Source organism: Ovis canadensis, chromosome 12, assembly GCF_042477335.2.
Source record: "Ovis canadensis isolate MfBH-ARS-UI-01 breed Bighorn chromosome 12, ARS-UI_OviCan_v2, whole genome shotgun sequence".
NCBI lineage: Eukaryota > Metazoa > Chordata > Mammalia > Artiodactyla > Bovidae > Ovis > Ovis canadensis.
The window spans coordinates 48663829-48675773 of NC_091256.1; positions in this window are offsets into that span (position 1 = coordinate 48663829).

Sequence of the window (11945 nt, forward strand, 5' to 3'; positions counted from 1 at the left end):
GAGAGTCAGAACTTTTGCTTACAGCATGCTGGCCAACTTGCTCGTATTAAAGTGCTGGTAAAGTTGCAGTTTTAAACTCATGATATATCTCTTACGTATGTAAGGCCATGAAGCTCACTGCATTCTTCTACTTGAAAATTTTGCTCTCTAACATATTCAGGATTTGTGTTTGTACATGTGAAATGCTTTCAAATATGTCTATAAAAGTCCCTGAAACCATTATTTTACCTTGCTTGACTTTCCCAGGGTGGTATCCAAGTGCTCAGGTGGTGATATAAGTGACAAAGTTATATTGCGTCAGTTTTGTGCAAGGCAGCTGTCTCCCATGTGTGAGAGGAACAGAGCAAATGAATGAGAATGGGGGCTTATTGGTATGAGGACCACATGCACTGGCTTTTCCAGGATAGCCCTGGTATCTTTTAAAATCATAAAATACATTTGAAAGGCTTTTGATATATGAATTCAGAAATCCACAATAATTGTTATTTCTACGAATGAAACTATTGGCTCAAAATTCCTGCCATGAGTTTACTGGGGTGCTTCATAGAACTGTTCCTCTGGTGGTGAACTCCTTTTCCTTCCACTGCTCCAGCTGTTATCAAGGCTCTTAATAATATGCTATGTAATTTCAGAGTTAACTGCTTTGTTATCTCGCTTGTTCTATTTAAAAGATAGTGTTTAGAAAATTGTAGTGATTTTCACTCATTATCTTTAAAAAGCATACTTTGAAGAGTAGTAAACTTGAATTCCTGAATTTAAAGGTTCTTGCAACTTGAGGCCCTACTTTCTTTATTATATGAGCCATTTTTATAGGTTTCTGAGAATCCAGCTTCCCTAAAGCATGGTTTTTAAAATTGCATTTAAAAATGAAGAGTTTTTTCAAGTGTTTCACATCTGCATAATTGTCCTGAATTATAGCAATTGCAGGTGGTAAATCTTTGTACTCACTGAGAACACAGCTGGTTTCCAAGTCAGATGTTAAAAATCTCTGATTGGAATTCCTAGAACGTATTTCATTGCTGGATTGCCATTTGAATTACAGAGTGAAAAACTCAGCTGTAAACTTCTCTCATTCTTTGTTTGGATTTGGCAACAGCACTCTCAAGGAGCTTAAGTATTCAGCAACTTCCTCTTTTGAGGCACTGGCACAAAACGAACTCAAGTTATTCTGACCCAGGCCATTCCCTGTGACCTTTATAAATGATGTTACGGGTTTTGTATTTCTAAGGAGCTAAGTCAGCATTTACAAAGGCCTTGATAGATATAACTCAGTCTGCCAGACAAGACCTGGGGCCACTCTGGACCAGGGTAATTATACCCCTTCTCAACATAGATCTATCCCAGGCCAGACTTGAACTACTCTCTGGAGGGATGAAGCAGGACAGTATTTTCCAGTCTGCCTTTACCTTAATGTGAGGCCACTTTTTCAAGCTCCTAATCCCAAACAGTTTTTCTTGAAAATAAAACATCATCTCTTCATGCAGCTGATCAAAAAACAACTGTGTAAGATATATGTGCTGTTGCTGCTGCTGCTAAGTCACTTCAATTGTGTCTGACTCTGTGCGACCCCATAGATGGCAGCCCACCAGGCTCCCCCATCCCTGGGATTCTCCAGGCAAGAACAATGGAGTGGGTTGCCATTTCCTTCTCCAGTGCATGAAAGTGAAAAGCCAAAGTGAAGTCGCTCAGTTGTGTGCGACTCTTTGCGATCCCATGGACTGCACCCTACCAGGTTCCTCCGTCCATGGGATTTTCCAGGCAAGAGTACTGGAGTGGGGTGCCATTGCCTTCTCCAAGATATGTGTAGAACTATATAAATGATATGGTATACATTCTGTGCCTTTTGTCCTTAAGAAGCTTATAGTCTGAAGGACTAAGATATACTTGCATAAAACAAACACTGGTAGCAAAACATAATGTATAATTTGGGGGAAGCAAAATAAATGACCAGTGATGCATCCTCCAGAAGTCCCCAATTTTTTGAGTACGTCTAATTTTAAATAGCCTATCCAGTTCTGCAATTTCTGAATATATTTAGAACCTATCATATCTTAGTTTGTCTTTAGCACCAAGGAACAACATATATACAACAGAAAAAACAACAAAAACCCTCTGCTAGACAACATGTCCAGATTTTGAGTTAAAAAATTGTAGTCACTAGAGCAAAAGTGAATTGGAAAAAGGGGAAGTTTTTGCATGACATGATTTAAAACAGGGGCCCACTGAGATTTATCAGTTAAGAAAAAAATCAAAATTGGAAAAATGAAATTTAAGCATGTATCTTTCTGACAAAGAGTTGGTAGTATCTTATATGGAGAAGAGCATAAAAATAATAGCTCATTACAATAATTCGAGGTGTTGCTGAACCAGGGGGCAATAATTATTGCCCAAGCCAGAACAAGATGAAAATGGAATGATCGTATAAACTCAAGGAGAACAGCATGGATGTACATTCAAAGATTACACATAAGAGAAGTCTCTTCAAGCCAAATGACCCTGGGCGTCTAAAATAGAGCCATAATTAAGCAATAAGACGTGATAGGGAGCACATTTCTCAGTGATTATAGCATGCCTCAAGGGATAAGTCACTAGGCCAAAGGTTTGTATGAGGAGTGAAATAATAACCTTGCAATGTATAGTATCAAGCTCATAGAGGGAAAAGGAGAAGGAAATGAATAAGGGGCGTTAGAGGAGTCATTTCATGAGCTGTGATTTCAGTTGTTGGGTAATACTGCCATGTGTACGTTACATGTAGCCATTAGCCGTACCCACCATCCTGAAACTGTATTTACACCAGAGCCCTCATCTAATTTAAACCCTGCAGAATTGTCCATTTCTCATATTGGCCAAGTAGAAACAAGCAGTTAAGTCACAGACTTGAAAGTTCATAGCCATATGTGAGGAATCCCAATCTGGTAGAACTTACAGTTGCTTAGACCTGGCTTTTATAACTGAAAAAGAAGCAACCACAAGTTATTTTTATTATCTTGGCTCATTTATCTCATGTACATTTCCCTCAGAAACTACCAATAGCCATGGCCCCGGGTGTCACATAGATCCAGAATTATGTCCAGCCTTCTAATCTGAGCTTTCCCTTCCCTACTGCTGTGCTAATGGGAGAGAGGGAGAACTAGAGCTAGTGACCAACTGGACCTCACAATATGATGGAGGCAGGCCTCTCCCCAGGATGAGAAGTATTCCATCTTCAGCAGCCATAAGGTGGGGTAAACAGTTTCTAAGCTGGCATGTCCTAAAAAGCCCAGCAGTCAAAGGTAGGTATCTTATTGCCAGATGTCTCTCCATGTTTCTGTGATTCTTTATCACTTCAGAAGATAGCTACAAATCTGAACCAAAGTCAGAGGATTAAGATTTTTTGTATGTATGAACCTCAGCATCTCCCAATACCAGTAAATTTTGTCTCAGGCTACACCCTGGACAAAATTCTAGCCAAGCAATCGTTTATCTTAGGTATCTTAGGCCCTCTTTCTGGTGACCAGTACTCTCACTCTTTCTCTCAAAATCTATTCTTGAGGAAAAATCTGAATACAGTTCCTCCAAGATTCTTATGTTGAAATCTAAACCCCAGTGTGATGGTATTAGGAGGTAAGGCCTTCGGGAGGTGTTAGATGATGAGGGTAGAGTCCTCATGCATGGTATTTGAGCCCTTGTAAAAGATGGCAGAGAAAGGGGAGAAAGGGACCACAGAGGATGAGATGGTTGGATGGCATCACCAACTCGACAGACATGAGTTTGCGCAAGCTCTGGGAGTTGGTGATAGACAGGGAAGCCTGGTGTGCTGTAGTCCGTGTGGTCGTAAAGAGTCGTAAAGAGTCGGACACGACTAAGCAATTGAACTGAAGAGACAGCAGAAACGTCTCTAATTGCTTGCACTGTGTGGACACAGGAAATCATCTTTGAACCAGGAAGCGGGTCCTCACTAGACCTCAAATCTGCCAACACCTTGATCTTGGACTTCCCAGCCTTTGGAATTTGAAAAGTAAATTTCTATTGTTTATAAGTTACCCCATCTATATACTATTCTATTAGGTTTTCAGACATTTGGTCCTGTCCAAAGCTTCTATGAGCATTATTTGGTCCATGCCAAATGGTTTTGGATGGAACCAAATATCAAGGAGCTTTTGGCAGGAACCAAATGTCTTATGAACCAAGTATCTTATGGGCATTCTGGACAGGACCAAATGTCCTGTAATTTTCTGTTATAGCAGCCCTAACAGATTAAGACAAAATTACTTACATCTTGGGAAAACTTTAAGTTGGTAGGTTAGTTTTCCCCAGGGTGTCTGCATTTTAATGAATGGAATATTTTAAAATAATGTACTTTAATTTGTGTAGTGGAAGTCTTAACCCCCAGCTAAAGGAATGTCAAGCAGCAAAAAACAGGTGTGAGAATAGTGCTGCTGCCTGGAAAGGACTTGAGGAAATTCTGAAATCAAACCCTACTGTATGAGCTGAGGAATGAGTCCCCAAAGCCTTTATTGCCCATGCTGGAATAATCCTTAGATGAGGACAATTACCCCAACCCATCCTCCCCCAACTTCCTGTTGCTAATGCAACATTCTATTCAAGAGAAACCAAGGCTGTCATTCAGGCCACATATATCAGTTATCTACATATATCGGCCAAAACTTACAGCAATTGCTTCTCTTTGCTCGTGGAATTCTGTGTGTCAGTACTTTGGTTTAGGCTGTGCGGAGAAGTTTACAGCTGTTGCTGGGGAACACTCATCTGATTGCAGCATTTTGGTGGCTTTCCTGGGGCTAGATAGTCTAAGAATGCCTCACTCACACTCCAGCTATTGGTGATGCCTAAAACCTGGGCTTTTTTGTCTCCATTTAGCCTCCTATCCCCAAGAGGGATAGCTTGAAATTATATTCATGAAGGTCCCAGGGCTCCATGATAGCGAGAGCGGAAGCTGCGATACTTCTTGAGATCTATACTTAGTAGTCACATTCATTGTATCTGCAGCATTCCACTGATCAAAGTCACTAAATTAGCCCAGATTCAAGTGGTGGCAAAACTGACTCTACATCTTGAAGAGAGGAACAGAAAAGGCATGTAGCACAGGGTCAACCAGATAGGAATGGGAGAAACTGTTGTGACCATCTTTGCAAACAATGTAATACAGTCTGTTCCCCTCACCCCCCATTAATATAATTTTCAATCATTCCACATGCAAAATGTACTCACCTCCTCCCCCAGACATCCTTTTCCATTCTGGTTTCAGGCATGGAGTTCAGGATCTTATCATTTGATCAAATGCAGATATGAATGAATATGGGAAAGCTGATATATTGAATATCCTCCAAACTAAGAAACTGTGAGATCAAGACATGAAGCAGGTGACTCCATTAAGTGCAAGGATGAAGTTTATTGTGGTATCCTCCACACAGGCAGAATCAGGAGGATAGCGATCCAGAGGCATTCACAGCTGTCCTCCCCACCAGCAAAAAGGATACAGGGGAATTTAAAGGGGTTAAAGCCCCAAATAGAATCTGATTAGTAGGGAGAAGTATGTCTGTGTTGGCAGGAACCAGGAGGTTTTCCTACTCCCCAACCCCCGGGGGGGGTCTCATGACCACTAACCATCTGTGTTAACAAAATGCATTCTTCCAGTTTTTGTATTAGATGAAGGCAAGAGTAAAAGTTGATAGAGAACTTATCTAACTTGGGTGCATTCCTTTTGAGTTGGCTAAAGCTCAGTCATGCAGAAGGAGGAGAGGGCAGGACTGCAGGTCTAAGATGGAGCTGACAAAATGGAGTCAGTGCAGTTCAGCCACGCAGGTGAGGCTCCTCAGGTGTATCCCCCCAGCGTGGCTCCTCACAATCTAAAGACCTATAAACTAAAATGAAAAGTTACCTGTCCTGACTACATATCAACATACAATGGGGAAACAGGAAGGATAGCTTCAGGAGAAGGTGAGGGTGGGATGATTTGAGAGACTAGCATTGAAACATGTATATTATCATATGTGAAACAGATCTCCAGTCCAGGTTTGATACATGAGACAGGGTGCTCAGGGCTGATGCACTCGGATGACCCAGAGGGATGTGATGGGGAGGGAGGTGGGAGGGGGGTTCAGGATGGGGAACACATGTACACCCATGGCTGATTCATGTCAATGTATGGCAAAACCACTACAATATTGTAAAGTAATTAGCCTCCAATTAAAATACATAAATTAAAAAAAAAAAGAACATGAGGCAAATAGAAGGCATTCTGAAACAGAAGGCAAACAGAAGCCTAGGATATGTTGTCAGGTCTCTCTTCTGGGACCAGGGAATGTAATGAGAGCCTAGTCCTACTCTCCGGGAGTGACTTCCTAGTTCACATTCTCAGCTCCACGCTCTAAGATCTCTTACCTTTTCCATAAGAAATGACCCATATTTGCAGATGAGTAGCTTTCTCAGCCTGCTTCCTGTTCATAGAAACTTAAGCGTCTGAAGGTCTCTTTTCATTTCAGAAAGTCTTAGTCTCTTTTCGTTCAACCTGCTGGTGATTTTGTCAATTCAATTCTCTTAAACCTTTGTAGGTTTCTTCAAATCTCAGTGGTGATCACTTATAACTCCATAGTCACATTTAAATGTTAGGGAGCCAATATAAGCCTCCCAATGCCTCATATGACCCAGTGCCTCCACTGAGAACTGAACTGTGTCCTTCTGAAATGTTATGTTGAAACTCTAACCACCAATGTAACTATATTTGGAGACAGGGCTTATTAGGTGGTAGCTAAGGTTAAATGAGGTCATAAGGATAGGATCCTGATCTGATCAGAGACAACAGAAAGCCCTCGTATTCTTGCTTTCTCTCTCCCTTGTGTCCTCTCCTCCATATGAGGGCACAGCAGGAAGATGGCCATCTGCAAGCTAGGAAGAGAATGCTCACTAGAAATCATATCAGCTGATACCTTGATATTGGTATTCCAGCCTCCAGGGCTATGAGAAATACATTTTTAATGTTTGAACCATCTAGCCTGTGGTATTTTGTTATGGCAACCCAAGCTGACTAATACACATTTTGACAGCAAGAAGAGGGATGCTGTTATAACAAATTCCATTCCAATAGCTCCAAAACTCTTAACTCATTCCAGCATCTAAAGTCTAAATCCAGTCTTATCTAAATATCATCTAAATCAGGTATGGCTTTTAAAACTAAGCATTTAAAAAGGATGAATTTCAGTCTATATAAACATGACTCAATAAACAAGACTTTGAGGAAAAATAGTGACTTAAAACAATTGTGTTATTTGTTTTGACCCCATTCTGTGGTTCGTCAATTTGGATGAGGATCAGAGGGCTAGTCCTTATGTTCTATACACAGAATCAGAAGCAAATAAAATTATTATTGTTTTAAATGGATTAACTTTTAGGGATGGTTCTTTATGGAACAGTAAACAATTTAGGAACTCCCCAGTGGTCCAGAGGCTAAGATTCTGAGCTCCCAATGCAGGAGGCCTGGGTTTGATCCCTGGTTAGGGAACTAGATCCTACATGCTGCAACTAAGTTTTCATGCTGCAACTAAACAAAGACCCCTTATGCCAGAACGAAGATCAAAGATCCCATGTGCCTCAATGAAGACCCAGCACAGCCAAATAAATAAATATTTTTATAAATAAATAAGTAATTGATATGGTACAATAGTGGATTGAATCAGAAACTCTTGCTTTTATATGGTGACTTAGTCGCTAGGTTGTGTCTGGCTCTTGTGAACCCATGGACTGTAGTCCACCAAGATCTTATGTCCCTGCAATTTCCCAAGCAAGAATACTGGAGTGAGTTGCCATTTCCTTCTCCAGGGGATCTTCCCAACCCAATTATTACCTTTACCAACCCAGGTCTCCTGCATTGCAAGCAGCTTCTTTATCACTGAGCCACCAGGGAAGCCTTGCTTTTATATGAGGCAACAAAATACAAGTTGGCTATGAGGAAGGTCAGCATCCCTTAGGGCAATTAGTATGCCATATCTAAATGACGCCTAAACCACTTGATCATTTCCTTCGTTTGGGAAAGCATGCAGTGCAGAGTGCAAAGAAAGAATTGTGGGTCGAGTTCAGATTGTTATCTGAAGGGAAGCTGAGCTACTTTTCCAGAGTTGACTTTACATGTTTAAGGGTCTGGTTTTTACATGTCCAGGTTGGCATCCTCTAAGTTGTATATGGTACCACTTGTCCTTCAGACTCTATCCATGTGGATTACATCTTCAATATCCCTTGGACCAGACTGTGGAATTCTTCCCTGTCTGGCTCCCTCTTGACTGCTTCTATACCTTTCTCAGGATCTAAGAAAATGTTAGGCTCACAGTGTCTTTGCCACTGTAGGGCCATGGAAAATTCTGAGGCGACCCATACTCTTTTGCTCTAGATGTCCCAGGTAGTGTCTCTAGTACAATGCTGTGTAGAGGGTATCTTGGAAGTTTGCCATCAGTTGGCTTGCAACATGGAAATAAGGCATAAGCCTCTTTGTTCTCAGAACGTCATGCTCAAGTCAGGGTTCAGCCTGACTGTGGAGGATGTAAGAATAGAGTGCAAGATTCCCTTTCCGGGACTCACCAGCATCCCACCCTTTAGAAAAGCTTTAGAAAAGCTTGTCTCCCAGCCAGGGGAATTTTTATTTTACGTGGGCAGAAAAAAATTGGCTCAAGTTGATCAAATATTCTTCCAAATCTTTTTTGTCTGAAGCCTGAAGCTCAGCTTTTTAAACTCAAAAGCCAAGCATTTGGCTCTTTTGTTCTCTGGTTCTGCTGTGACAACCCTCCCTTGAGGCAAGGAATGACTCACAGTCTAGCTGCCCCAGTGGGGGAGGGTCAAGGGTAACAGGAAATCATGGGGAAAAACACATTTGTTAATACATAAAAATATTATCCCACTACACTAAGATTCCTATTCTCTCTCTCATTCTTTGTTAAATGACGAACCCGTCTTTTGTCTTTCTCCTTTGTTAGTCTTCTGCGTTAGAGAGGGTTCTTTGGGATGTAAGTAATACAGATCAACCCATTCTTGCCCACTGGCTCCCTGAAAATGAAAAGCAGGTGCTGGGAGGAATGGAAAAGGGCTGAAGACTGAGATAGAAATGTAATCACGCTCTACAAATGCACCAAGGACCTAGATTGCTGTTATAAGCCATCTGTCTCTGTTTTCACGTTGCCTCTGTTTACTCCATGGCTTTCTCTGGCCCCAAATCTGGATTCTTCCCTGCTACTGTGCTGAGACTGAAATCTTCTTGTTCTAATATATGAATTCTAAGGGAACTGACTGATCAGTGTGGTCACTGATCAAGCAACAATAGCTGAGAGAGTGCTTGTAGGGAAGAACAAAATCTCATTTTAGGAAAAGATGGCCAAAGTGCCCACTTGCAATGGAAGAAAGGAAAATTCTTGAAAAAGAGGAGGTTGGACAGGTAACTCTTCAAATGTCCAGTTTACTGCTCCCTGGGTGGAAGTGACTTCACCTCTATCTTGGCAGCTTATCTGTATCTATCATGTAGTACCTACCAGACTGCTTATTTCATAGCCATTTAGGGATATGTCTAGCTTCTGTTTGGGGGCTTCCCAGGCGATGCAGTGGTAAAGAATCCACCTGCCAATGCAGGAGATGTTAGAGATTCGGGTTCAATGTCTGGGTTGGGAAGATCCGCTGCAGTAGGAAATAGCAACCCACTCTAGTATTCTTGTCTGGAAAATCCCATGGATAGAGGAGCCTGGCAGGTTATAGTCCATAAGCTCTTGAAGAGTTGAACACAACTGAACACACACACACACACACACACACACACACACACACACACGGTCTCTATCTCCTCTCTTCTATTGGGACCAGCAACTGTGGGCAAGAATTTGGTTTCTCTTCCCAACAAAGGCAAACACCATGTCCTATAGAATATAGGATTCCAAAGCATCCAGTGAAGAATCAAATGAATCAATGAATGGGAACAAAGGAAAGAGTTAATTGAATTAATAAGCCCCCTCCTTCCCAAATCAATGGATATTACAGGAGGAGACATATAAGGCATTTACACGATAGGCATAATTTTGAAAAAAAAAAAATCCAGATACCTTCTATTACATGCTACAATTTTCTTCGGGAAGGGAAAGAGTTAAGCAGTTTTGCACCGTGTTCATGGACTTCTGACATGATATAAAACACTACAATTTTGGCTTTTCCATTTTAGCTGACATAGTTTAAGTTGATGAATATTTTGATTTGTGCCAGTCTCAGGCAGTTTTAAATGCTATCCCTGCAGGAGTCAAGAAGTCCAGTCATAATCATAACAATATGCCTGTCAGTCAAAAGCACCGGAAGATTGTTTAGGTGCAAAGAAAGCGTTTTCCCCTGAAAGGAAACAGGGCAATTGAAATCACCTACTTTTCAAGGCATTGAAGTCAAAACTGTTACCAGCTTCATGGTGTGAAAATCCAGGTCTCGGCACCCCCTTGGTCAGACTCCAGTATGTCCTGGGGCTATCCAGCCAAAAACAAGTTACAGTCTAAAGTTCAGAAGAAATTAGACGAAAGGGAAAGCACGGCGATCAAGGTTGATTTCCGCATCATTATTTGCAGGTCACCATTTCAGCAGGGAGTATATAATGAATTCCCTTCCATCTCTGCAGTCAATGCACCTTGGGATAGATTTGCAGAGCCAACTAAATAACTAAATCAGAGAATTCATGCAATTATGTGAAATCTGGGCAGAAGTGATTTTTTTTTTTTTTTCCCTGAGCTGACCAAGCACATAATAACTTGATAAAATTGACCTAAAGTTTATACCATAGGAACTGTTTGCATTAGAGCAGGTAAAATTGAAACATCCACATGGTATTGGGTTCATTAGGAAAAAGGGAAAAGCCAGAAACCAGTGTGGGAGAAGAAAGGGAGAAACGAACAGCCTGAAGAAAAGGATTTCAGAATTGGAGGCAGCCCAGGATTATTCAGATCTTTGGGTATGTTGATGTCAGGACCTTCTTTTTTCAAAGTTAGTGTGACCTTAGCCATTCCAGCTGCTCAACAAATTTGCTCAGCAACTTTGCCCCACCAGAGGAAAATTAAAAAACAAATCTGATATGCCTCTTCTAATTTTATTGTATCCATAGCAGCTTTTACATGGAAACGAACTGGTTAAATAAAAAGTTACTATAATAGAAAGAACACCTTTCACCCCCAAAGAATTCCATATACCCCATGCTGATATCAAAAGAATCTCCTCATGGGAAAGAGCAATGTGGAAAGCAGAGGGGAACAAAAATCTGGTGTTCAGAGTCCACTGGGAGCTTCAGACAAATATGAAACAATGACTTCATGTAGTAGATAAATTTCTCACATTCTTCAACCAGTTTTATTGGCTAAATACTCGTGTATCCAGTTATATGAACACCAAGCCCTCTCAAGGAAGAATCTGAGTGGGTATTAAAAAATATGTCCTGGATAGGAGTCTAATCATGGGCTTACCCTTTCTCCCGCAATTAACCAATGTTCCTATCAGTTGGTCATTGTTGAAGTCACCTAAAAAAACTGTCTATGATTTCCCCCTATCTCACTGACAAGGAAATGATAACTTTGAAAAGGTAAAAAAAATCTTTTAGCAATAATGGAGCTAGAGGACATATACTGTGGCTCTGTCTCTTTAGCTTTGTTTCCAAACTTTTTCCTATGAGACTCTTTCATTTCATTTAGGCCGTTTCTACTCTTCTGAAACCAGGTCATGCACACATGTGCCTCTGGACCTTCATGTCCTCTGTTTCCCCTTTTTTCTCTCATCTAAGCTCTGTCTTCCCATCCTTCAGACTGGATGCTTCTATAAAACATTCATGGGCTGCTCCAGGCTTTCCCAGGTCTCTCTCATCTAGATTATTCTCAGTTGGTGCTTAGCCTAGTTGGTACTAACCCTGTTATGTCTCATATGATTTCATTAGCCTCTGAAGGCCAGGAAGGAAC